At 49.7% G+C, this 21,758-nt stretch overlaps 1 long non-coding RNA gene across 1 annotated transcript in view; it reads right to left on the bottom strand.

Annotated features, from left to right (window-relative positions):
• LOC117084425 overlaps window positions 1-21,506 on the bottom strand; it is a 34,361-nt gene extending 12,855 nt beyond the window's left edge. Inside the window, exon 1 of the long non-coding RNA XR_004437448.1 lies at window positions 20,847-21,506. This is a non-coding gene — a long non-coding RNA (uncharacterized LOC117084425). The remainder of the gene's footprint in view (window positions 1-20,846) is intronic.
• Window positions 21,507-21,758: the final 252 nt, after the last annotated feature.

The raw sequence follows: 21,758 nt of genomic DNA, 5'->3' as shown, positions 1-21,758 counted from the left end.
ACACTTCAAGGCCTAGGTGGAGACAAAGCTTTAAAAGCAAAGTGAGCATCCTCACGTTCTAGAGAGTTGTCCCGCGTGGAAAAGGGGAGGGGTCCCGGCACAGCATGTGGAAAAGGGGAGGGGTCCCGGCACAGTTTGGGTGAGACAGGACGGGGCCTTCTCAGGTTGGGGCTCCTGGCCCATGACTCTCAGGCTTTTAGACCTGCCAGGGGATTGAAGCCTTTGGTTGGAATCTCTTGGTACCAAAAGACAAGAAAGTGGGGACTGCACGAAGTGCAGACCGCGCCTGCGGACTCAGGTCTGTGGGAACAAGCCGTCGTGGGAAGAGCTAACTTTGAGTCTGTCTTTCCAGCCTATGACCCGTGGGGATGAAGGAAGGGATGGCCCAGGCTCTGTGCCTGTGCCCAGAGCCTCCCGTGGCTCTGCTGGAGCACCTGCCCTGCTCCTCACCACTTTCTTCCTTCCGCCTCTGCTCCTCTGTGAGGACTGAGCTCCAGGGAGAGGAAGCCTCCCTGCCCCTCAGCTGGAGCTGGGTGACCCTCCTGTCACCTGCAACACCCTGAGCCTCCCTCTGCAAGTTGGTGGACAATTTTTCTTGTGCAGGGCTTCTTGTAAGAAAAAGCTGTCATTCTGAGCAAGGAGCTGCGGGTCCCCAGGTGGGTGAAGGAGGCGGGGGCCGGGGACAGATGCCGGGGCCTCTGTCTAGGAGCAGCCGGTGTTTTCTGGCGTGGCCTGCGGAAGGAAGCAGAAGTCCAGGGCCCTTTTGACAGGAGGCCGCGCAGCTGGATGACGGGGAGAGGAGAAAGGTGCTTAGGGCCTGTTTCACAGGAGTCCTGAGTGAGAGGCTGAGAGTTCCAGAGATGGTGACGCTTGTGACCGGGGGTATGAAGAGGACCCTCACGCTTGTGACCAGGGGTACAAAGAGGACCCTGCGCTTGCAACCGGGGGGTACGGAGAGGACCCTCGCACTTGTGACCCGGGGTACAAAGAGGACTCTCGCGCTTGTGACCGGGGTTATGAATAGGACCCTCACTCTTTTCCAAGGCACACAGATACAGATGGACATTTTAAATTTCACTTTGCTGGACTCCATGTCGTTGGATGCCACAAGAGGCTGATGCGGGTCCCAGGGGCTGGCGTTTGAACGGGTTGCACCTCTAGCTGCACAGGCAGCACCATGCTCCCACCCCCTCTTGCATCCCACTGCGCCTCTGGTCTCTGCACCCCTGGGAGGAAGGAGCTCTGGCATCTTCGTGCTCCCTGCACCTGACTCCACTGACTCCACTGCCAGGCACAGGGTGGGCCCTCATTCACGCTCTGCTACTTGCCTGGCAATAACTGAAAATCATCGCCTTCCTCAGTACAGGAGAGAAATGGAAGCGACGGATTCAGGGGACAGGAGGGCAGAGTGAGTGGAGACAGGCCCAGGGCTGCCCAGCCCCCAGGATTCCAGAGGGGGCCACACGGGGAAAGTACGGGAGAGTGCCAGGCACTTGGGAGGACTTGGCATCAGGGCAGACTGAGGGGTGGAGGCTCAGAAATGAACACTCCTGGCAGGAGAGGCCCCTCTGTGCCCCTACTGAATTAATATCCTGTGTTCACATTTGTCCTCTTCTCCAGCTTAATAGATTCCTGGGACATGACAGTCTCTGCAGCAATTATTTTGCCATAAAATTTCTTTATCTGGCCGGGTGCAGTGGCTCGTGCCTGTAATCCCAGCACTTTGGGAGGCTGAGGCAGGTGGATCACGAGGTCAGGAGTTCAAGACCAGCCTGGCCAATGTACTGAAACCCTGTCTCTACTAAAAATACAAAAAAAAATTAGCTGGGCATGGTGGTGGGATAGTCCCAGCTACTTGGGAGGCTGAGGCAGGAGAATCGCTTGAACCCAGGAGGCAGAGGTTGCAGTGAGCCGAGATCATCCTGCTGCACTCCAGCCTGGGCGACAGAGCGAGACTCCATCTCAAAAGAAAAAAATTTATTCCCTTTATCTGATTGGAGACACCTTCAAATGTTCTATTACCCCTGCTCCACAGAGCCCAGCTGGATGGTCCTGAAGGGCAGGCAGACAGGGCAGGAGATGCTTAGAGAAGGAGTGAGCGCCGTGTCCCTGGGAGTGTGCAAGCAGAGGCCATGCGAGCTCGCGAGGAAAGGAAATGGGATGAAAATTGAGCAACAGACGAGGGCTTGGGGGGCCTGACCTGGGTGTGCTGAGAGTCCTGGGATTCTAGACTTCCAAGCCCATTTCCCTCCTGGTCTCCACAACTAACTCCATTGAGAAGCAGTGACTTTTTGCTCCTGCGCACGTTCAGGTCCCAGCTTCAGAGGCTCGGCCTGCTTCCAGGAAGGAGAGGACTCTCTGAACCCCGGCAGGACTGGGGCCTTACGAAAATCACCACACTCATCATTCTCCCTTTTCCCCTTTCCACATGGCAATCTCCATTTCCTAAAAAAGCACCACAGAAAGCCACCCTGAGCATCCCAAACACAAACAGAGACACTGGGGCACCCACGGCACCGGTCCTGAAGCCAATGCGAAAACATGGCTTGGTGGAAACGCTGGCACCCAGGAAGGGCCCTCTTGGTTTGATTTGTGCGCTGGACAGTTTCCAGATCGAACCACACATTCGTGGTTGGGCTAAAACCCTGAGAAGGGAAGGAGATTAATAAAAGGAGCCTTAGGAAGCAAAACACAGCATCCTTTTTTTAAAATTGCAGCCAACATTTTTAAAAAGGAAGACTGACAGCCTTACCTAAATACTGAAGGAACTGTCCTGACCCAGCTGAGATAACACTGACCTGTGCCAGAAGGTGCTGTGATTTCTTTTTCTAAACACACACACACACACACCACACACACACACAGGCTGGGTGCAGTGGCTCACGCCTGTAATCCTAGTACTTTGGGGTGCCAAGGTGGGAAAATAGCTTGAGCCCAGGATTTCAAGACCATCCTGGGCAAGATAGCAATACCCATCTCTACAAAAAGTAAAAAAAAATTAGCCAGGTGTGGTGGCGTGCACCTGTAGCCCCAACTACTCAAGAGGTGGAGGTAGGAGGATCCCTCGAGTCCAGGACTTTGAGGCAGTAGTGAGCTGTGATGGTGCCAGTGCACTCCAGCCTGGGTAACAGAGCAAGACTTTGTCTCTGAAATAATGATTTAAAAAAGTTGCCATCAACAAGCGCTGCAGCCCTCTTGACTCTGAGTCAGCATAAACCGTGGAGTCCTGGGTCATGGTCTAGCTCCACGTGGGTTCAGGTTGCAGAGCCTGGGCCACCTCGCTGCTCGGCCAGGGCCTGTGCCTGGGATAAGGAGTGCTTGCCTGCCGTAGAGCTGCTACTCTCCTGCTTCTTGCTGTACAAATGGCAGTGGGACTTTCACTCTGAAATAAGGCTATTAATTTCAGGTGCCCTTTCCCCTGGAGTCCTCCTTTCACGCCCAGGTTCCCTTGGGGTAAGTGGGGGTTGGGGGGAAAGTGGTAAAGACAGAAGCAACTCTCCTGCCCTTCATGAGTCCACAGGCCCTTGCGGTTCACAAATAGGCACTTACGAAGGGTCTTCACTTTCATTTCACGAGGTTCATTTCACCTTACAACCGTGTGCCCACCCACCCCAGATGGAAAGGAAACTATTATCCCCATTGTGCATGTAGGGGAAACTGAGGCTCGCAGGTAAAGTTACTTACACTTGCCTAGCTTGCAAAAGTAAAGCAGGTAAAGCTGGCACTAGCGCAAAAGACTTATGGCTTCCAACTATTCTATCATTCAGGAAGTATTAATTCTTCCTGGATGACACTGTGTCTCCAATACTGTTCTAGGTGCTGGAGATACAGCAGGGATCAAGGCGGACATGGACCTGACCTCGGGGGCTTCTCTTCTAGTGGGAAGAGACGGATAACAAATAAGTAAGCAAGCTTAAAAGTGAGAAGAAGGGGGCCGGGCACGGTGGCTCATGCCTGTAATCCCAGCACTTTGGGAGGCCGAGGTGGGCAGATCAACTGAGGTCAGGAGTTCAAGACCAGCCTGGCCAATATGGCAAAACTCTGTCTCTGCTAAAAATACAAAAATTAGCTGTGCATGATGGCGGGTGCCTGTAATCTCAGCTACTCGGGAGGCTGAGGCAGGAGAATCACTTGAACCAAGAGGTGGAGGTTTCAGTGAGCCGAGATCATGCCCCGTTGCACCCCAGCCTGGGTGACAGAACAAGACTCTGTCTCAAAAAAAAAAAAAAAAAAAAAAAGCAAAGGAGGCAGCCATGTGAGGTCTAGGGGAGAGGATTCCAGGCGGAGGGAACAGCGAGAACAAAGGCACAAGGAAGGAACAGTTGGACCTGTAGGAGGGACGGCCAGAAGACCATGGTAGCCCAGGCGTAGGGAGGAGAGCAGGCACAGGAAGTGAGGTCAGAGAGAGGCGGTGGGTCACGGAGGGCCTCATTGCCACAGGAAGGAGTTGGGTCTTTTCCAAGTGTGATGGGAAGCCGGGAAGCCACTGGAGAGTTTGAAGCAGGGAAGTGACATTTGTGGTCATTGTACAGAGTAGGCTGGAGGGGGCAAGAGTGTCAGGAGAAAGCCCAGGGAGGGAGTGATAAAATAGTTTAAGCAAAAGGTGATGGAGGCTTGGGTTGGTGACTGATTGAGGTGGACAAAATGAAGAAGCAGGAAGTGTGTGAAGTGGGGGCATCCAGGCCTTGTTGAGGGATAGGGCTGTAGGTGGGCTGGGGATGAGCAAAAGAGGGGAGTCCAAACTTCCGCCAGTGGTTGTGGCTTGAGAAATTTGGGGAATGCTTTTATTGAGATAGAGAAGACGTGGACAGAAGCCATTTGGGGTGAAAGGGAAGAAACCAAGTGTCCTGTTGGTGACAAACTTGAGGTGTCTATTCAACAACAAAATACAGACCTCAAACAGGCTGCTGGCATTCAGGGGAGGGTCCAGGAGAGGGGTTGGTTATGGGCTGCACAGATGTACCTGGGTGTCAGTTGTATGGTTTCAAGATGATTACATGAGGGACACATTGCCTTCCACTCTCTTGAAAATCACCCCCAAAATAAAAGAGGAAAAAAACCCTAACATAAAACTCCAGTCTGATGAAATGGGAAGATGTTTATGACCCCAAATCACAATAGGTGAAGACAGGAGATAGACAGAGGAATGAGGAATGACTTGGCAAAGAGGAGAAAGCCCCCATGTAGGTGGCCTGCAAGGCACAGCGTGCCCACAGGAAGGAAGCTGAGTCACCTTACAGAAGCCGGGAAGGAAGGGGAGTGGGAGGCACAAGCTGGGAAGAGTGGGAATGAGGCCTGGGAAATGGGGGCTGGAAACAGGGGAGGGGGCGGGGGGCATTGAAAATCTGTCTAAGAAGCAGTCCCCGTGAGGTCCCCACCGATGAGGACCCTCTCCCCAATCCTGCAGGAGATTGGAACTTTATTCTCTGGAGAAAATGCACCAGGAGGCCCCGAGAATGGGGGTGGGGGGGGGGCAGTAGTGAAGCCCTGACTAAAAACAACCTGAGCGAGGGTCTGCACAGTGACTGGAGGCCCGATCCAGCCCCTTCCCTGTCCAGCTCTTGGACCCAGCAGCCAGGCTTCTGTCTTGGAGCAGGCAATTGGAGGAGATGCCTTCTATTCTCTGGAGAAACTGAACTGCCCAGAAAATACCTGTAGCTACGACATTTCAGGGTCCTAAATGGAAATACCAACTGACCACCTGAGCACCCTGCAAGGAAGCCCACCCGTCTCCTAATCCCACCTGTGCAGCCAGAGTTTCCTGCTTGCATTTGGTCACAAGGGCACAGATAAAGTCCAGCAGATATCGGAGGAGAGCCTCTGACACAGAAGATAGAGATCAAAGCACACAACAGAGAAAAAGAAAATGTCAAAATAAGTTAGAATATCCTCAAAAGATGAGGAGGTACTGCATCTGCGAAACACAAAGAAGGGCTACAAAAAATCACCCAGGACTAATCAAATGTTCTTGGCAATTAAAAATGATAGATAAAATTAAAAAATTCGGCCGGGCGCGGTGGCTCACGCCTGTAATCCCAGCACTTTGGGAGGCCGAGGTGGGTGGATCACGAGGTCAGGAGATCGAGACCATCCTGGCCAACACGGTGAAACCCCGTCTCTACTAAAAATACAAAAAAGTAGCTGGGCATGGTGGCGGGCACCTGTAGTCCCAGCTACTCGGGTGGCTGAGGCAGGAGAATGGCGTGAGCCCGGGAGGCGGAGCTTGCAGTGAGCCAAGATCATGCCACTGCACTCCAGCCTGGGCGACAGAGCGAGACTCCGTCTCAAAAAAAAAAAAAAATCAGTAACATGGTTGAACAGTGAATTAGAGGAATTCTGTAAGAAAGGAGAGGGGAAAAGACAAAAGTGAAAAATAGGGAAAAATATATTTTCAGAAATAAGAAGTTTCAACATCTGCCCAGTATAAGTTCTAAGTAATTTGGAGGATAGTACCAAAGAAATCATGTAAGAAAAGTTGCTAGAACTGGAAGACAAAAAAGCTCAGTAAAAGAAGGTAAAAAGGCTGACCTCAATGCAATCAATGTGAAAATTAAGAATATCAGACAGAAAGAGAAAATCCTAGAAACTCCAGTCAAGTGTGAGATAAGAATGAAGACACTTACAGCACACAAACTCTTAGAACATTTGCCTCCCATTTATCCTTTCTCAGAAAGTTTCAGGAGGAAAGTGTCACCATTGTGAGGAAGTAAACCAAGAAAAAAGAATGCACAGGATCCAGGAAGTAGGGGGCTAATGGAGCCAGGAATTGAAGGGAAGGCTTGGCTGTGCAGCAGCTGGGAGAGCGGCAGTGCAGACGGGAGCGGGAGGTGGGAGGGGTTTGGAGGGAAGTGGAACTGACAAAGTAGTGATATACTTGACCATGCGAATAACTATACTGACAGGCCTTAGAGGGTGCAGGGAGAGCTAGCCAGACAGTAAAACAGCAATAACAACAACAACAACAACAACAAAACTAAGCAAATAAAATAACTGACTCCAGAAAAAAAGGTTTAAAGCAAGAATATGTATTTGCCAGGCCCATCAATGAAAATAACTTAATCCTATCAATGAAATACTACTACAGGTTTTTTTTTCTTTAAACTCAAAGTGCAAGGAGGGAACGTGATGATGTAAAATATCTCAAATCATTATTTACTATAATAAGAAGTTAACAGATAATATATTAAATTGAGGCTGGGCACGGTGGCTCACGCCTGTAATCCCAGCACCTTGGGAGGCTGAGGCAGGCAGATTCCTTGAGGCCAGGAGTTTGAGACCTGCCTGGCCAACATGGCAAAACCCCGTCTCTACTAAAAATACAAAAATTGGCCGGGCATGGTGGTATTCACCTGTAATCCCAGCTACTTGGGAAGCTGAGGCAGAGAATCAACTGAACCTGGGAGGCAGAGGCTGCAGTGAGCTGAGATCATGCCACTGCACTCCAGCCTGGGCAACAGAGCAAGACTCCATCTAAAATATATACATATATATATATATGTATATGTATTCACACACACGTTTATATACAATTGATTGTAAAAGGGTAGCAAGAGATGCATACTGTTCATAAATATGGAGATAAATAGGTAAATCCTGTAAGGAAACACATGAAAAGAGATTGTTTCTGAAGAGGGATGGGGAGGATAGATAAGAGCTGCTGCTTTTTTAAAATAAGCTTTTTAGCACTGTTTGGGTTTTTAAAAAATTATTTCTATGTGACACTTAGACAAAAAATAAGAAAGCACTGATACATGACATTTAGAGCCTCTAGACTAATTGAAATCCTTAAGAAGAGAGTGTAAATAGTGAGAAAAGGGCCGAGGACCGAACTCTGAACACTCCAACATTCAGACACTGAGCTGAAAAGGAGCAGGAATTAGCAAAGGAGACTGAAGTAAGAGGGGAACAAGAAAGTGAGGGGGCCAGAAGAACCGAGAGAAGAAAGTGGCTCAAGAAGAAGGGGGTGCTTAACTGAATACTGTTGACCCTAGAAAGCAAAATAGGACTGAAATTATTCAGGGTACATGAATGCAATAGAATTAAAGATGTCATGAACTGAAGATAAATCTGCATGATTACCTCCATAGATGTAGAAAAGGCTTTCAGAAAAGTCAACATCCCTTCACGTCAGAAACTCACAATAAACTAGGTATTGAAGGAACACACCTCAAAATAATAAGAGCCATCTATGTGACAAACTCACAGCCAACATCATACTGAACGGGGAAAAGCTGGAAGCATTTCCCTTGAAAACCTGCAGAAGACAAGGATGCCCTCTCCCACCTCGCCTATTCAACAAATTGAAAGTCCTGGCCAGGGCAATCAGGTAGGAGAAAGAAATAAGGGCATCCAAATAGGAAGAGCGGAAGTCACACCAAACCTGTTTGCAGATGACATGATTCCACATCTAGAAAACCTTATAGTCTCAGCCTAAAAGCTCATTCCACTGATAAACAACGTCAGCAAAGTTTCAGGATAAAAAATGAATGTACGAAAATCACGAGCATTCCTATACAGCCACAACAGTCAGGCCGAGAGCCAAGTGAGAAAGGCAATCCCATTCACAACTGCCACAAAAAGAATAAAATACCTAGGAATACAGCCAACCAGGGAGGTGAAAGATCTCTACAACGAGAATTACAAAACACTGCTCAAAGAAATCAGAGATGACACAAACAAATGGAAACACATCTTATGTTCATGAATAGAAAGAATCACTATCATTAAAATGACCATACTTCCCAAAACAATTTGTAGATTCAATGCTATTCTTATCAAACTACCAACAACATTCTTCACAGGACTAGCAAAAAGTATTTAAAAATTCATATGGAACAAAAAAAAGTGCCCGAATAGTCAAGGCAATCCTAAGCAAAGAGAACAAAGCTGGAGACATCACATTACCCAACTTCAAACTATGCTACAGGGCTACAGTCACCAAAACAGCATACTACTGGTACAAAAACAGACACAGACCAATGGAATAGAACAGAGAGCCCAGAAATAAGACCACACATTTACAATCATCTGATCTTCAACAAAACTGACAAAAACAAGCAATGGGAAAAGAAATCCCTATTCACCAAATGGTACTGGGATAACTGGCTAGCCATATGCAGAAGACTGAAACTGGACCCCTCCCTTATACCATATACAAAAATCAGCTCAAGATGGATTAAAGACTTAAATGTAAAACCCCAAACTATAAAAACCCTAGAAGACAACTGAGGCAATACCATCCTGGACATAGGAACAGGCAAAGATTTCATGGCAAAGATGCCAAAAGCAATCACAACAAAACAAAAATTGACAAATGGGGTTTAGTTAAATTTAAGAGCTTCTGCACAGCAAAAGAAACTATCAACAGAGTAAACAGATAGTTTACAGAATGAAAGAAAATGTTTGCAAACTATGCCTCTGACAAAGGTCTAATATCCAGCATCTATAAGGAACTTAAACGAATTTATAAGAAAAGCACAAACAAGAAAGTGGGCCAACCAGCACTTGAAAAAAGGTCGACATCACTGATCGTTAGAGAAACGCTAATCAAAACCACAATGAGATACCATCTCACAGCAGTCAGAATGGCTATTAATAAAAAGTCAAAAAAAGAACAGATGCTGGCAAGGCTGTGGAGGAAAGGGGACTTTTATACACTGTTGATGGGAGAGTAAAGTAATTCCACCATTGTGGAAAGCAGGGTGACGATTCTTCCCAGTGCTAAAGCAGAGCTTCCATTTGACCCAGCAATCCCATTACTGGGTCTATACCCAGAGGAACAGAAATCATTCTATTTTAAGGACACATGCACCTGACTGTTCATTGCAGCACTATTCACAATAGCCAAGACATAGAACCTAATCTAAACGCCCATCAGTGACAGATCGGATAAAGCAAAGGTGGTACATATACACCATGGAATACTATGCAGCCAAAAAAACAAAAACAAAACCAGAAGAATGAAACATCTTTTGCAGAAACATGGATGGAGCTGGAGGCCATTATCCTTAGCAAACTGATGCAGGAACAGAAAACCAAATACCGCGTGTTCTGACTTACAAGTGGGAGCTAAATGATGAGAACACATGGACACAAAGGGAACGACAGACACTGGGGTCTACTTGAGGGTGGAGAGTGGGAGGAGGGAGAAGAGCAGAAAAGATAACTGTTCGATACTAGGCTTAGTACCTGGGTGATGAACTAATCTGTACAGCAAACCCCCGTGACATGACTCTATATAACAAACCTGCACATGTTCCCCGGAACCTCAAATAAAAGTGTTTAAAAAAGAATTAAAGATTATTTTAAACTGTGTGCTTCAGACATAGCTAAGTCAGGCTGGTCTCCTTCCCTAGGATAGATTTATGGGAGTTGACTGTCATTATTTCACTGTGATCCCCTTGCAACCCCTGCTTCCAGTACAGAACGACTTTTTCGTTTGTGTTCCAAATATACCTGGATCTGGAGCCACTTCATACTGGGAAAGCTGATTATTAATTTTTCAAGAATTCTGTGATCTAGTTGTTCAAAACAACCATTATTAAAAATTAAATTGGCCGGTTGCAGTGGCTCACGCCTGTAATCCCAGCACTTGGGGAGGTCAAGGCGGGCGGATCACAAGGTCAGGAGTTCGAGGCCAGCCTGGCCAATATGGTGAAACCCCACCTCTACTAAAAATACAAAAATTAGCTGGACATGATGGCAGGCACCTGCAGTCCCAGCTACTCGGGAGGCTGAGGCAGGAGAATCGCTTGAACCCGGGAGGCAGAGGTTGCAGTGAGCTGAGATCGCGCCACTGCACTCCAGCCTGGGCAACAGAGAGAGACTCCATCTCAAAAATAAATCAATAAGTAAATAAATAAATATGAAATAATTAAATTAGATAAGCCATCAATTAACTAGATCCTAAAAACAAAGGTAGTCAATATTCAAAATATATCAATTCTTAATTATCATCCTACATTTTACTATTATCTATGCCCTTGAGGTTATCTGTACGTATATGGTAGAAATACTATATAAGACTGTGCTACTATCCATCTTTTCCCTGTCCCACGTTGGTAACATCATGTTGGTAACTTAAAATTGTGGGAATAGTAACACCACGGAAATAGGCAAATGGCACAAGCCAGGGCCTTTTGTTCCGGAGAGCGAGTAGTTAATCAGCATATCACTGCTTACGCAATCCTTTGCATGTTTCTCTTGACTGTACAGATGAGTGGATGGGAAGCTGGTTGGTGTCTGGTTGGTTGATCGGATGACTGGATGGATGGGTGACAGATTGATTGGCCGGAGGCTGCTTTCCTTTCTGACAGTCACTGGACCCTAAAGACCATGTTCCCAGTGCGGGAAACAGCAGAGCAGCATGAGGATGGCCTGACTTTACGTGGTCAGCCAAAGGCCTATTCTTAGCTGAAACGCAGTATCAGTCTGCTCACTCTTGCCTAAGTACAGGAAATGGACAGCATGCTTTGAGAAGTGGGGCACCTAAATGTTGCTGGAATAAGTAAAGCATTCCCTGCAGAGGAAAGAGACACCTTTATTCTCTTCGTGTCTGCAGGTGGCTTTGGTGCCAAACTGTCCCCTGCCCACTTCTGTTTTCACCCCTAGCCCCAGTGCTGCAGGCTGATGGGGCTCTTTCTCCACTGACTGGTGTTTCCTCATGTTCATGAAGCTCTGCCAGCAACTAGGTTGAGGGAGGAGCTGGGCATACAGCTCTGGCCATACAGAAGGTGCCGGTAAGAAACGGAGGCAGAGAGCAGTGCAACAGGACGCAGAGGGACCGGCACTATCAGGAATGGGAGAGGTGAGAACGGCGGTGGGGTGGTGTGTGCGACCTAATTCCCCAGGAACAGCAAGGCATGGGCACCATGGGCTCGTTGGTATCTGCCGCTTCTTGTCCAAGCAGCTGTTGGAAAACATCTGGCACCATTTTCTAGGACCCTTGAAAGGGAGGAGGGTTGGGTTCCAGCCCCAGCTCTGCCTCTAACTCCCTCTATGACTCTGAGGATATGAATTCACCACTCTGGGCCTCAGTTTCCCATCTGTAAAGTAATTATGAGCTCAGACCAGTATCCCCATGTTAAAGGATACTTACTCTGTGGTCAAAAAGTTTCCTGGGCAAATGCTTGAGAAACCCTCCATTCACACTGGCTCCCCTTCTTGGGGATTCTCAATGCTCCTCAGTGCGTTAAAGGCTCTGATCAGTTCTACAGGAGAGGGTCATGTTTATTTTTAACCTAGCACATCCCAAATGTATTTATCCACAGAAACCTTTGAGAGAATTGCTGTTCTGGAGCATCTCAGAATCGAGGTCCCTTTCAATTCTCTCATCTTTTCTGGTTTTATGGACTGTAAGAGAGAAGCATCCTACATGTGAGGAGTGCCTTGGAGGGAAGGATGGACCTTGTGAAGATGGAGGGAGCAGCCAGGCACGGTGGCTCACGCCTGTAATCTCAGCACTTTGGGAGGCCCAGACAGGCGGATCACAAGGTCGAGATCAAGACCATCCTGGCCAATAAGACGAAACCCCATCTCTACCAAAAATACAAAAATTAGCCTGGTGCGGTGGTGGGCGCCTGTAGTCCTGGCTACTCGGGAGGCTGAGGCAGGAGAATCGCTTGAACCCAGGAGGCAGAAGTTACAGTGAGCCCAGATTGTGCCACTGCACTCCAGCCTGGTGACAGAGCAAGATTCCATCTCAAAAAAAAAAAAAAAAAAAAAGATGGAGTATCTGGAATGGATCTTCAAGGAAAGCCAAGAGCCTTCTACATGGAGGGAGGGTCCACTCAATATAACTTGCCACATTCCAGGAGGAGTGGTAGGCATTTCTGTTAATTTCCCAGTCACTGGCCTTGAAATAAAGTGAAACAGGATGGAACAGCCATTGTGAGCCTGCTCAATCCTATGTGCCAGATACACATCATGTTATTTAAACACGAAAGGAGGGGACATTGTGCCCATTCAGTAGATGAGGGACACAAGGCTTCGAGAAATTAAATGGCTGACTCAGAGCCACATCCCTAGCACCTGGGAGAGCTGAGGGGTGGTCCAGAGCTTTCTGATTGCAAAGTCTCCATTCTTTCCACCCACTGTGCCTCTCCCAGGAGGCGGGGAGGCCTTGGCTTGGCTTGGCTTGGCTTGGATTCATTCTCCTTTTCCAGGAATGACCTGCAGCCGTTCCTATTGCCTCTGAGCCTGGGCAATTCCTCCCCACCCACAGCGCTCCTCCACTTGGCCACCCTGAGGCTGGGTCCTCAGTCCCTGAGGGACCCAGTCTCTCCCTGACGCAAGCAGAGGGGGAGGGCAGGCTCCCTGGGTCGGGGAGACAGCCACTTACGCAGCTCTCCACAGGACTCTGTTAGATCATCATTCCCGTCTCTGCACATCTGTCCTCGGACATTCTGTGGAGTCCCTGGATTTCCTTGCCCATGTAAGAAAAATATCGATTGCATTTTTATGGTGTTTCCACGCAGAGGAAGTGGTGCACACGGGAAAGAGAGCTAAGGCACAAAGCCTGGGGGCCCAATGCTGGCGAACTTGCATGGGAAGTCAGCATGGTTTCTTCTGCTAAATCAGGGGCACCAGAATCTGGGGGGAAGAGAGATGGGGATCGGAATACGGGTGATTTTGGGAAGCGTTTAGGTCCCATTTCCTCTTCCTTGGCTGAGCCAGCAGGGACAGTGAGCGGGTTGGAGGACGTGATTGGCAGCTCTGTGGTGCCCCTGGACTTGGCTGGCCAGGCTGTGGGGGCAGGAACAGAGACGGGCGAGGGGCCAGTCTGGCAGCCCAGTCCAGAGTCCATGCCTGTCCTGAGGCTCTGCTCATTTCAAAGAGATGGACAGGCCAGCCCAGACCTGTAAGCGGACAACCTTAACACTCACTCACCCTAGGTGGGCCCGTTTTCAGACACACAAGGCATCTCTGGAACAACAACAATAATAACAACAACAGTTGTAACCCTGAGGTCAGCAGAGCGCTGTCTTCTGAGATTTAAATAAACTGGCCTGTGTCTCCTGACCCACACCCTGTGAGGCCCAGGACCCTCCCCAAGGTGCCTCCAAGTCCCCAGGACGTATAGCTCCGTGAACAAGCCTCTCCCTCAAACGCCACCTCCTGGGGCGCTCTTTTTTGAATGGCCCACAGTCTGCACTCTTCAGATTGAGGAAGAACCTTGATTCAGAATGAACGTTACAGACAGTTCTACCTGGATGGGGGCATCTCCGCCTTTGCCTCAGGCGGAAGGAGCGTGGAGTAGCCCCACGACTGGTGATGCTGGGTTTAAGAACTTGGTTCCCTGATGTACAGGTGCCCTTTCCCCTTCGTAAATTGTCATCAATCTGTGGGGTTTTCCTCTGAGACTGTATGAAGATCCTGTTCCCCAGGAACCTCTCACTCCGTGGTTTTCACATCTACTGAGCTGCCTGCATCAGTATTAGTGATCTCCAGGTGACGATTTACCAATCCTGGCTCCCCCCGGACTTCCTCACCAGCATTCCACTCTGAGGAGGAGCTTTCCTTCTCCCACCACTACTCTTTAAACCGGTGGCTCTAAACCTCAGCTGCATATTTGAATTACCTGGTAGTTTTAAAAAGTGGTTCGTGCCTGCCTCTCTGCACAACCCCCGGCCCCTGCAGCATTCTGATTTTGGGGTCTGGGTGCAGCTTGAGTATGTGTGTCGTGCCTGCCTCTCTGCACACCCCCTGGCCCCCGCAGCATTCTGATTTGTGGGTCTGGGTGCAGCTTGAGCATGGGGGTCTTTTTAAAGCTTCCGGGTGGTGTTGTTGTGTCGTGGGGGTGCCGAGCATCACTGCCCAGGGAGATGGGGAGCCATGGTGAGGGGAGAGGAGATCTCACTGGAGCTTCGGATGGTCCCTCTGGGCAGGGGCGTGGCCTTCCAGGGCTCCCGAGGGGAGCAGGGCGGGGGCAGGGAGACAGTGGAGTGAGGAGGCTGCTTCAAGAATCCCACGGAAATAAGATGAAGGGCAATCGAAGGAATCCAGTCCCCTAGCTGCTGGGGTCCTGAGGGCTGTCTTTGAGAAAGTCAGGGGCTGAAATCAGTAAAAAAGTCGTAAACATTCTCTTTTGTATGCATGGAGGCGTGTTTCACGCATTTCCACATCCCTCAAAACTGACACTGAGACGTGATTGGGAGGGCAGAGAACAACTGAGAGGGTGGGCCGAGAAGAGGCCAGGGCCCGAGCCAGTCCTGACCACGGTGTTTGCTCTCCGCCTGCATGTCCCCTTAGCTGAGTTGCCAGCTGGCTGCCCCTCATCTAGAGAGTGACTTGTTTAAGGCACAAAAGGGGAAAATGCTCGTCTTGACTTAGTGATTCTTGTTAGTTTGAGGATTACTCACGCTAGGCTTTATTCTGCTCTTTAAAGAACACACAGGCTGGGCACGGTGACTCACGCCTTTAATCCCAGCACTTTAGGAGACCGAGGGAGGCAGATCACTTGAGGCCAGGAGTTTGAGTCCAGCCTGGCCCACATGGTGAAACCTTGTCTCTACTAAAAATACGAAAATTAGCTGGGCATAGTGGTGGGCGCCTGTAATCCCAGCTACCTGGGAGGCTGAAGCAGAAGTATCACTTGAACCTGAAAGGCAGAGTTGCAGTGAACTGAGATTGTGCCATTTCACTCCAGCGTGAGAGACAGAGCGAGACTCTGCCTCAAAAATAAGTAAATAAATAAATAAAGAACACACACATGCATCTGTCAAGAACAGTAGGCAGGTGGGAACCCAGGGGACCGTGGGGTTTGGGGAGGATGTCACATGGCTCAGTGACCAGAATGTGACCAGAATGGAGTGGTGGCTGCTGGGACTGAGCCCATGCCCCCTGCGGCAGATGCCAGGGCAGCCGCCCCAGCCGGAGCCTCTCAGGCCCTTTTGGGGATGACGGGACCTGGCTTGGCACCTCTCCTCCAGAGAGTGGGGTGGGAGGGCCTTTCTTGGGGCCCCTGAAGCATTCCCCATTAACAGGTTTCTTAAAGGGCCGTGGCTCCAGTCACTGGAAGGCTGGCCCAGGAGCTGTTTTGGGGACCTCTCCCCTACGCTCAGGAAAACCGTTAGGCCAAGGCCTGGCCGGAAGCCACCCACTCCTCCAGCCTTCAAGACCTGCTGTCCACAGGCTGCCCTCTCAGGAGCTGCCACGCAAGGCCCAGAGCACGTGACCATAGGCAGTTGGCACCTACAGAGTCCTCTAGCCAGCTTCTCACAGCCACAGCTAACCTCATTCCATCAGGAACCCCTTTGACTTCTTGCTCTCCGACCCCAAGAACCTGGGGGGCCTGGGCATGGGCTGTGCCTGGAGATTACGCCCTGGGAAGCGGCCAAGTCACGAGTCAACAATCACACGTGACTCCAGGGAGGGGCCGTGAGAGGTGCAGGCCGGGTGACGCAGGTGTTGGACGGGACGGGGTGGGGATGCAGGGGGAGGGTTGTCATCCTTGGAGAAGTAGTATCTGAATAGGGTCTTGAAAAGACAGTAAGGGCTCCCAGGGGCAGGGGAGGGCACTTCGGTAGCCGAGAACAGCACTGTCTCTCCAGAGAAGCCAGGCTCCTAAGGGAGCCCTGTCACCAGGAAGAGTGTAAGAGGGGTCAGATCTCCAGGTCCCACTTGTGCGTGGAAATGGGTGAGGGCAGACAACACCCCTTCTCACTGTTAGGCCACTTCTTAGTCATAACAATGAGAAAGGGCATTGTCTATATGGCCTTCGGCAAGTCCCCTCCCCTCGGGGGCCTCAGTGTCCTCACTTTCCCGAGGTCCTTCTGGCTCTAGCAGTCCGTGGCCCTGGAGTTACTCCTGGGGCATGGATTCTCCGATAGCTGGCTCGGCTCAGTTTGTCACCACCCTCTCCTCCCCACTGTGGCTCCCGTTCTGGGCACAGTGGCAGGCAGCACGAGGGGTTTGCAGACTGGCAAGCACGTGATTAACTGTCTCCCCAGGAGCTGGAGGCAGTGGGAGGAGGGACATCAGGCTTTAGCTTTGGCACTGCGTGACCTGGGGCAAGTCACTTCCCCTCTGGGTTTCAGGCTCCTCTTCCATCCAAAGGGGCAACGCCTGCCTCGGTCCTTGAAGAATTGTTGTGTGGTGTGAATTTGGTGGCCTATGAAGCCGGTGCAGAGCCGCTGGGTGAATGTGGGGGTGAGGACGGCTAATTCCCCCGAGTTAGACTCGGCAGGTCACTGTCTTCCCACAGGGGCATTGCACATCTGGGGCAGTGGCTTTTCCTCATAGCTGGGAGGCAAGAATTCCCTGCAATTCTCCTTCTTCGGTTCCCCATCCCCCATCCCCCATCAAAAAATGGCGTTGCCTGCCATCCAACCCCAGGGAAATGCTGTGAGATTCAGTGAGGCGACATTTGCAAAACAGCCTGGCTATGAAACCAGCTCTTCTCTTGGCCCCCTTGAAGCTCTTCATGTCTCCCCGACCACTGACTGGGGCTAGTGGAATCCTCTGGACCTCTGAGCCTCCTCCTGGCTGCAGAGTCCCTCCCACACTTAGCTCCTGCAGCCGCAGCTCTGGGTTCTCAGCAGTTTGTTGCAGTCTCTGAGGCCTCCAGAGCACTCCCTCCTATACCGCCAAGCCTTGGCCACCTGGCCCTCTGCAGGCCAAGGGTTCACCTGAAAGGACAACTCTTTTCTTTCCTTGCAGTTTTCTCTCTTTTTAAGAGAATATCAAACGAAGAAATGCAGCTTAGAAGAAATCAATCCTTGCTGCAGTTACAGCAAATCAATTCAGCACAAATTTACGTAGCACCTGCAGTGGGTGGAGGCCCTCAGCCCTGGGGAATCAGAGCTGAATCAGCCCCCATTGAGTCTAAGATGCACTGGCCCAGCTCACAGGGCAGAAAGAGAGATGGACCCAGGCATTCATCATTTAGATCCAAGGTGAAGAGTGTTCCAGACCAGAAAACCAGTTACCATTCTCGCTACCATGTCGCTAGTTGGCAATGTGTACTTAGCTTTTTATTAGATTTTAATTTGGGGTGACAGGGTCTCGCTCTGTCTCCCAGGCAGTGGCACAATTGGTTCACTGCAGCCCCAACCTCCTGGGCTCAAGCTATCCTCCCATCTCAGCCTTCTGTGTAGCTGGGACTACAGATGCATGCCACCACACCTGGATAATTTTGTTTATTTTTTTGTAGAGATGAAGTCTCACTGTGTTGCCCAGGCTGGTCTCAGACTCCTGGCTTAAGTCATCCTCTTGCCTTGACCTCCCAAAGTGCTGGGGTTATGGGTGAGAGCCACCATGCCCAGCCCCTAACTTTATTATACCCTTGACCACCCAAAGTGCTGGGGTTATGGACGAGAGCCGCCATGCCCAGCCCCTAACTTTATTATACCCTTGACCACCCAAAGTGCTGGGGTTATGGGTGAGAGCCGCCATGCCCAGCCCCTAACTTTATTATACGCTGACAATAATACCTACTTTGGATTGTTCTGAAAATGAATAAAATACTGCATGTGAGAGAAGTCTGCGAGCAGAAGCACTCCAACTGTCCTTCGCTGCACCTAATGACCACCGCTGTGAGAGCCGTGGAGGCGCAGCAAAGAGGGAGTCGGCCTGGAGGGCTCTGGGCGTGTTTCTTGGAGCAGGTTGGATTTGTTCCTTTAAAAATGTGTGTTCTGCTCTGATCTTTGAACACTGGCAAGCCACATGTAGAAAAATGAAACTGGATCCTCATCTCTCACTTTATATAAAAATCAATTCAAGATGGATTAAAGACTTAAATCTAAGGCCTGAAACCATAAAAATTCTAAAAACCTCTAATAACCTTGGATAAACTCTTCTAGACATTGGCTTAGGCGAATAATTCATGACTAATAACCCAAAAGCAAATGCAACAAAAACAAAAATAAATAAATGGAATTGAATTAAACTAAAAAGCTTCTGCACAGCAAAATAAATAATCAGCAGAGTAAACAGACAACCCCAGAGTAGGAGAAAATACTTGCAAACTATGCATCTGACAGACGTCTAATATCCAGAATCTACAAGGAACTCAAATCAGCAAGAAACAAACAACAGTCCCATCCGAAAGGGGGCAAATGACTGAACAGACAATTCTCAAAAGAAGATAGACACACAGCCACCATCATATGAAAAAATGCTGAATATCACTAGTCATCATCAGGGAAATGCAAATTTAAACCACTTGGAGATACCACCTCACTCCTGCAAGAATGGCCATAATTAAAAATCAAAAAACAATAGATGTTGGCATGGATGTGGTGAAAAGCAAACACTTTTACACTGCTGGTGGGAAAGTAAACTAGTACAACCACTAGGGAAAACAGATGGCGATTACTTAAAGAACTAAAAGTAGAACTCTCATGAAATCCAGCAATCCCACTACTGGGTGTCTATCCAGCGGAGAAGAAGTCATTATATGAAAAAGACACATGCACACACATTTGGAGCAGCACAGTTCACAATTGTAAAGATACGGAACCAACCTGAGTGCCTATCAGTCAACAAGTGGATAAGGTATGTATACACCATGGAATACTACACAGCCATAAAAAGGAATGAAATAATGGCATTCACTGCAACCTGGATGGAGTTGAAGACCATTATTCTAAGTGAAGTAATTCAGAAAATGGAAAACCAAACATCATATGTTCTCACTTATAAGCGGGAGCTAAGCTGTGAGGATGCAAAGGTATAAGAATGATAACATTGACTTCAGGGCTGGGGCAGGGGAAGGTGGAGAGGGGATGACAGATAAAAGACTATATATTGGGTGCAGTGTACACTGCTTGGGTGATGGGTCCACCAGAACCTCAGAAATCACCACTAAAGAACCTACCCATGTAATAAAAACCCACCTTTACCCCCCAAACTATTGAAATGCAAATAAAAATTAATTATTAAAAAAATCAAACAAAAGTTTACTTCAAACAACGAAAAAATGGTGTGTTATTTCATATTAAGTTTGTCCCAAATAGCAAACAACTTAAACAAAATACAAAGCTATTTTTTTTCCATAAAACTTTCAAAATGTAGGTGGGCTAGGCCAGTGTGGCAGCTCCATGGGGTCAGAGACACACGGTATGCTTCTGTCTTGTTTCTTTTCTAAACATAGCTTAATTCCCAAGATTACTTCATGGTCAAAAATGGCCATTTCAGTTCCAGCCATTACACCTGCATTCCAGCCACCAGGAAGGAAGGAAAGGGTATGACCACTTCCTGTTAGAAAAGTCCCTAATGTTGCATTTACCTGTTGACTAGATCCTAGACATGTGGCCATATCTGCTGCAAGAGATGCTGGGAAATGTAGTCTTGAATATCTATGTGCTCTGCTTAATATCCTATGGAAGAGCGGGGAACAAATATCAGGACTAACAAGCAGTGGCTGCCACAGCTGGGTGGGCCTCTGGCTCCCTGTAAACTGCCTCTCCAACTTTGATTCCTTTTTGCTTTAAGGAGACTTCTCCTCCTGCCCCAGCCATCTGGTATTCAAAGAGTGGACCTACAGGGGGTGGGCTGGCTGGTTCTGATTTCTGACTGTCCTGGGAAAACATGGAGCTGGACCCTCAGCTGCTCCAGAATGAGCTCTGCCAAGATGGAAGGGGGTGTAGCTGGGGGCTGTGCACTGAGGTCTGCACAACCTCAGTGAGAATCAATTCCTCTGAAGGTTTCCCCAGCATGGAAGAGAGTCCCAGGTGTGAGGGCAGAGCATGGGGACGAGGTGCTAGGGAGGACTGTGGGTAACCCCTGCCCCTTGCTAAGTCCACCAGGGATCTCCTGGCTCAGCCGCTTTCTAGATTTTGTTTTCTCCTGGGATGCACATGCCTCGTCCCCTCAGATGCTAACAGGAAGGAGATCTCAGTTCTTACCTCCTGCCGGTGTTTCTCATCTTGCTGAATAGTGCCACTGCTCCTCAGCCTGCAGGACAGGGAGGGTGGTGGCACCTCTTGCTTTAGACTTTCCCGGAGGATGGGACACCACCGGGCTCAGGAGCCCAGAAAGCAATCAGCCGGAACAGGGGTGCTGGCTCCTTTCTCCCCTGGGTGGGCCCCCGTTTCCGACTGTCCCCGCGTTCTTGGTTCCTTCTCCAGGTGGCTGCTAGATGATACTCAGGTTCCGGACATTCTTGGGGTGACTGAACAGACCCTCAAGGGGCTCTCATAAGGCTTCCCCACCACATCTGAGCACAGGCGTCCCCCGTTGCATCTCTCCCCTCACCACCTCTCTGACCTCGGGCGGCTCAGGACCCCTCACTTGGCCTCAGTCTCCTGTTCCCTTAAAACAGGGCGGATAATCCTGCACGGGCAGCCCTGTGCCCTCCAGAGGAAGCTCCCGAGCACCAGATGTGAATTCGAGGGGCTCTTCAGACAGTTCTGTGTCCCAGCTGAGGCCACAGGTTTGCTCTATCTCCTCCTTCAGGCTGTACCCCACCCACCCGCATCGGGTCGGTGCTGTGACCACATCTTCAGGGTAGGGCTGGTGCCAGCGGGTGAGGAGGCCTCTATCAGGCCGGGATTAGCCAGCCTCAGTCCTTCTCTGAATGCCCCCATCCCTGCTGCTGAAGGCGGCCTCTGTGCCTGGGCAACGAGCCACAGGCCCTGGCGGGATGAGGAGGCCGGCAGGAGGTGACCCCTGACAGCGACAGGCAGAGTCCACCAGCTTCATCTCCCCAGGCGGGTTAGGGAAGAGCTGTGCTCCGCAGCGTTGGGGCGCGGTGGGGCGGGGATGCTGCCATCTGGGCCCCAGTTTCTGGCGGGGGGCGGTGGGGAAAGCACAGGAAG

This window comes from Trachypithecus francoisi, unplaced genomic scaffold (genome assembly GCF_009764315.1).
Source record: "Trachypithecus francoisi isolate TF-2019V2 unplaced genomic scaffold, Tfra_2.0 Lachesis_group0, whole genome shotgun sequence".
In the NCBI taxonomy this organism is placed as follows: domain Eukaryota; kingdom Metazoa; phylum Chordata; class Mammalia; order Primates; family Cercopithecidae; genus Trachypithecus; species Trachypithecus francoisi.
Note: the sequence above shows the minus strand (reverse complement) of the source record. Positions and strands in the feature narration are given on the sequence as shown.